Consider the following 5,748-nt stretch of genomic DNA (forward strand, 5'->3'; position numbering starts at 1 on the left):
AATCGAGACTCTTGAAAATGATGGAAATACTCAGCAGGTCTGGCAGCATCTGTGGAGAGAGAAACAGAGTTAACGTTTCAGATCTGTGATCTTTCATCAGAACTGGGCTGAAATTGTCTGAGGGACTGAGATTGCGGAATCAATTTCAGGGTCACAAACATTGTACTCTGTAAGGATAGGAAGATGGTGATTATTAAGTATAGTGCAAGAATATAGATGCTTTTACATTATTTGAATCAACATTGATTTAAACCTTGTGCTCACGAAACCTATCTTTTGATCACAATGACATTGATAACAATGGAAAAAGCAACACATGCATTTCACGACCACAGGACTTTGTAAAGCCTTTTACAGCCAATGAAGTACTTTCCAAGTGTAGTCACTGTACAGTACAATACAATACCCTACAATAAGGATATTTCACATTCGAGTCACGCAAGTCCCAGGCAATGAGCTTCTGAAACAAGAGAGAATCTAACCCTCTCCCCTTGACATTCAACAGCATTACGAGTGCTGATTCCCCCACGATGAACATCCTGGGGGTTACCATTGACCAGAAACTGAACTGCAGTAGTCATATAAATATCATGGCTACAAGAGCAGGTCAGACACTAGGAATCCTGCGGCGAGTAACTCACCTCCTGACTCCCCAAAGCCTGTCCCCTATCCACAAGGCACAAGTCAGGAGTGTGATGGAATCCTCTCCACTTGCCTGGATAGGTGCAGCTCCAACAACACTCAAGAAGCTCAACGTCATCCAGGACAAAGCAGCCCACTTGATTGGCACCTCATTCACCATATTCACTCTCTCCATCACCAACGCACAGTGGTAGCAGTGTGTACCATCCACAAGATGCACTTCAGCAAGGCAGCAAGCCTCCTTACACAGCACCTTCCAACCCGTGACTTCTACTACCTAGAAGGACAAGGGCAGCAGATGCATGGGAACACCATCACCTGCAAGTTCCCTCTGAGCCACACACCATCCTGGAATTGTAACTATATCACCGTTCCTTCACTGTGGCTGAGTCAAAATCCTGGAACTCCCTTCCTAACAGCACCACATCGACTGCAGTGGTTCAAGAAGGCAGCTCACCACCACCTTCTCGAGGGAATTAGGGATGGGCAATAAGTGCAATAAATAAAAATAAAATCAATAAAAAATGACAATATCCTGTAATCCCCAAAAGTAGAAAATACATATGAAAATGAAAATATAATAAAACACAGTCAGCATGGATTTCACAAAGAAAGACTTGATTAAACTTATCTTTGAAGAATCAACAGCAAGAGTAATACAGCAGATGTAGAAGAGTTTAAGTTAATAAAGCCTCATCCTTTTAAGTGCCTGAACCAACAAATTGTGGGTTAACAAACAAGCACACTAACTGACAGAGCTGGGTGTTGTGCTTTCTAGATTATCCGAAAGCAGGGTGTCAATGAGCTAAATCTTCAGGTTGCTGCAACCAGAATAGCCATTGTCCACGATCAGTTTTACTGTTACAAATAAAGGGTGGAACATTCATTGTGAATCTATAGAAACAGTCTGGTCCTGCACACTGCAGACACATCCACGTCATCACCAACCAGCTCTCCTATAATAGATGCAGTTATTTGACTTTTCCCCATTAGCTCCATGGAATTAATTTTGAAAGATTTTAAATTCCAAGAAGCTTTGTGAATATTCAGCCCTTGAGAAGAAATCATTCCCTGGCCACAGTGGAGAGAGCATTGAAAATAAAACAGTAGACTATCAGGTAACACACAGAATGCTCATCAGCTAATCTATAATTGCTTAGTTTTTTTACTTTTGCTCTTATTATTCGGTTTTTCATCCTTTTCAGTTCCTGACTCCGGATATTATTGTGATTAAATGTGAAAAGATACACTGTGTCTCAGCCCCGGTATATTGGCTCTTTCTCTGTACAGTGCTGTGTACACTCAGATACTGACAGTGTCTCTCCCTCCCTCAACTTTCCAGCCCTGACGGTGCAGAAAGCGCTGCTCAAAGTTACACATTCTGACTGTTTGCAGTTGATTAGTGAGAGATTATTAACGTATCCTTCTGCAGCGCTGCCTCGGTTAATAACAGCAGATCGAAGTCACATTTCAGATACAGAAACAGATGCATCAATTATTCCCTCTTTCTCAGAGTGAGTGAGGCCGGGACAAGCAGCAACATTCCGGCCCCACACTCTGCAATTACCCAGCACCAGCGGAAAGCAGTGAATACAGATTCAATCAGTGGGTTAATGTCCATTAAAGGGATGCAAGATTCCACGGCCCAGGACAAACTTCCCCATACACCGAGAACAAGCTCAGGAAAACCCGGGGGAGTTAATATCCCAATCACTGAGTATTCCAGTAACATTGAACAAGTTCCTGAACTGAGTGAACCTTTCAAAGGACAGAAGTGATGACGAGGTCAAAAAGGTCTGAACAGTTGAGGTGACTGAGCGGTTTCAGCTTCTCTGTTCAGGTTGCAGCTTTCACTGGAGGCATGTGTTTAAATCCCACTTCTGACAACTTGATTTTCAGTTACTTTGCAGAGCTTCCTTGAAGGTTTGAGGTAGAGTAAATACTGAGGAACTGTTTCTAACTGCTGAACGGTCAGTAACCGAAGGTTACAGATTTAAAGTGACTCACAAAACCAGAAGGAACATGAGGAAAAATTCCTTTCTGCAACGTGTGGTTAGGATTTCAGTTATGTGGATAGATTGGAGAAGCTGGGGTTGTTCTCCTTAGAGAGAAGAGTTGATAGAGGTGTTCACAATCATGAGGGGTCGTGACAGATCCGATAGAGAGAAACTGTTGGTGGAAGGATTGAGGCTCAGGTAAAAGCTGTGGCTCAGTTGGTCACACTCACCTCGAAATCACAAGCTTCTGGGTTCAGATTTCACAGCTGACACTCCAGTGCAGCACTGAGGGTGTTGAAGGTGCTGCCTTTCAGGTGTGATGTTAAACCAAGAACTGGTCTGCATGCTTGGGTGAATGTAAAAGATCCCATGCTGCAATTTCAAACAAGTGAAGAGCAATTCTCCCTGGTGTTGTGATCAATATTTGCCCCTCAATCAGATCAGTTGGTCATTATCACATTGCTGTTTGTGGGTATTAGCTGCTGCATTTCTGACATTACAACAGTGATTACACTTCAAAAGTATTTCATTGTTTACAAAGTGCTTTGATATATCCAGTGGTCAGGAAAGGTGCTATATAAATGCAAGTCTTTTCTTTCTTTATCACAACACATTGCAGTGTAAAAAATGGTTCCTCATGTCACCTCTGGTTCTTCTGCCAATCACCTGATATCTGTGTCCTCTGCTTACTGACCCTTTTACCACTGGAAACAGTTTCTCCTTATTTAAACTATTGAAAACCTCCATGATTTTGAACAAATGTGTCAAATCTTTTCTGAATTTTCTCTGCTGCAAGGAGAACAACCCCAGCTTCTCCAATCTCTCCACATAACTGAAATCCCTCACCCTGCTACCATTGTGGTAAATCTCTTTTTTATTCTTCCCTGGGTTGTGGGCACTGCTGACACAATGTGATTCCAATCAACGGAGCGGCCTGCTGACATCATCAGAGAGCGCCAAGCTGCGCATAGGCACAGCTACATCTTGCCAGGGTTAAGTGGCACATGCACAGGATGATGTCATGGCTCAGCACCAACATCATAGCAAATCAGCGCCTGGTCCATCTTCGCACATGCACGCTAAAGCGTCATCGGGTATCCAGCCTCTCACTCAGCTGAAGGAAGCGGCTGAATGGGAGACTTTGAGGTTGGAGCTCTCCCCACTCGGCCTTGACGCTTCTTCTCCTCAGCTGCTCGCTCTCCACCTCGCTGCTCCCCTAGCCGATTGTTCCCTGTTCTCGGCACCCAGCTCTCCTGCCACTCGCTCCCAGCCCCCCAACCCCCACTCCAGCCATTAGCTCTATGCCGTGCCACTTTCCTCCTCTTGGTCACTCGTTCTTCACTCCTACGTCACGCTTTATGAGAGGCATAGATAGTGTAGATAGCCAGACTCTGTTTCCCTTGGTAGGGGTGACTAAAACTAGAGGGCATAGATTTAAGCTAAGAGGGAGGAGGTTTAAAGGGGGTCAAAGGGGTAAATTTTTCACAGAAAGATTAGTGGGTATCTGGAATGAGCTGCCTGGTGGAGGCAGGAACAGTAGTCACATTTAAGAGGCATCTGGACAGGTACTTGAATGAGCAAGGCATGGAGGGATATGGAATAAATGCAGGCGGGTCGGATTAGTATAGATAGGCATTATGGTCGGCATGGACGCGGTGGGCCAAAGGGCCTGGTTCTATGCTGTACGACTTTATGACTCTCTGTGACTCCTGTTAATTGTTTAATTATCCACCACCATTCAGGACTGGATGTGGCAGGACTGCAGAGCTTTGATCTGATCTGTTGATTGTGAGATTGCTGAGCTCTGTCTATTGCATGCTGCTTCCGCTATATGACATGCAAGTAATTCTGTGTTGTAGCTTCACCAGGTTGACACCTCATTTTTAGGTCTGCTTGGTGCTGCTCCTCACATGCCCTCCTGCACACTTCATTGAACCACTATTGCTCCCTTGGCTTGATGGTAATGGTAGAGTGAGGGATATGGCAGGCCATGAGGTAACATATTGTGTTTAAATACAATTCTGCTGCTGCTGATGGCCCACAGTGCCTCATGGATGCCCAGTTTTGAGCTGCCAGATCTGTTCATTTCTTCCCTCAGATATAATTGAAAAAAAAAATTCTGAAGAAATGCATGAACTAAATAAAAAGGAGAGAGAAATAAATACTGACAAAATAGATGGCAGCATTGGAAGGTAAAAAGATTTCAGATTTATTATTGATGAGTGAGAGGAATTTCTCACATTTTGGGGCTTCTGTAAGTGGATTTACTGCATCAGAGTAGAAGTACTGTTTCAGGCCTTGTTAGCTCAGTTGGTGGAGCATGAGACTTTTAATCTCAGGGTCTTGGATTTGAGACCCTTGTTGTGTGGTTGCTCTTCCCTTTTTCAGTCTTCATCGGCAGAGAGTTCAAGGAGTGTTTGAAATTAAATTCAACAACATCACCAGATTTCAACCCCCACCCCTTGCCCCCCTCCCAGTGTAGTTGACAGGACCATCAACCTCTGCCTTACCCCTTCCCCTCCCTCCCAGAACTGCGACAGGGATCCCCTTGTCCTCACTTTCCACCCCACCTGCCTCCACATCCAAAGGATCATCTTCCACCATTTCCACCACCTCCAGCGTGATGCCACCACCTACCTCATCTTCCCCTCCCCTGTCAGCATTCTGTGAGAATAAGAAATACTGAAATGTTGTTTCTACAGCTTGTGGAAAGTTACCAAGAAGTCATTTGTACACAACATAATGAAATCACTGAAAAAGAGAACTGATAAGGGTATGTAAGTAGAGACCTTAAGACAGTACATCACTGACAAAGAGAACTGATAAGGGTATGTAAGTGGAGACCTTAAGACAGTACATCACTGAAACAGAGAACTGATAAGGGTATGTAAGTACAGACCTTGGGACAGTACATCACTTAAAAATTGTGCTTAGGCAGATAAAAGAGAAACAGCAAGAGTTAGAACAAAGGATGTAGTGAATAAGAAACTGCCCCACTAAGATAAAGGCTGACAGCTGCAAGTTAAAACACACAATGGAGAGCCAAATAAGGTAAAACAAAAACAAGAGTTAGGGGCTAGAAAGTTAGAGTAGGGGGAGAAGTAAACAG

The sequence above is a fragment of the Heterodontus francisci genome, unplaced genomic scaffold (genome assembly GCF_036365525.1).
Source record: "Heterodontus francisci isolate sHetFra1 unplaced genomic scaffold, sHetFra1.hap1 HAP1_SCAFFOLD_61, whole genome shotgun sequence".
NCBI classification, from domain to species: domain Eukaryota; kingdom Metazoa; phylum Chordata; class Chondrichthyes; order Heterodontiformes; family Heterodontidae; genus Heterodontus; species Heterodontus francisci.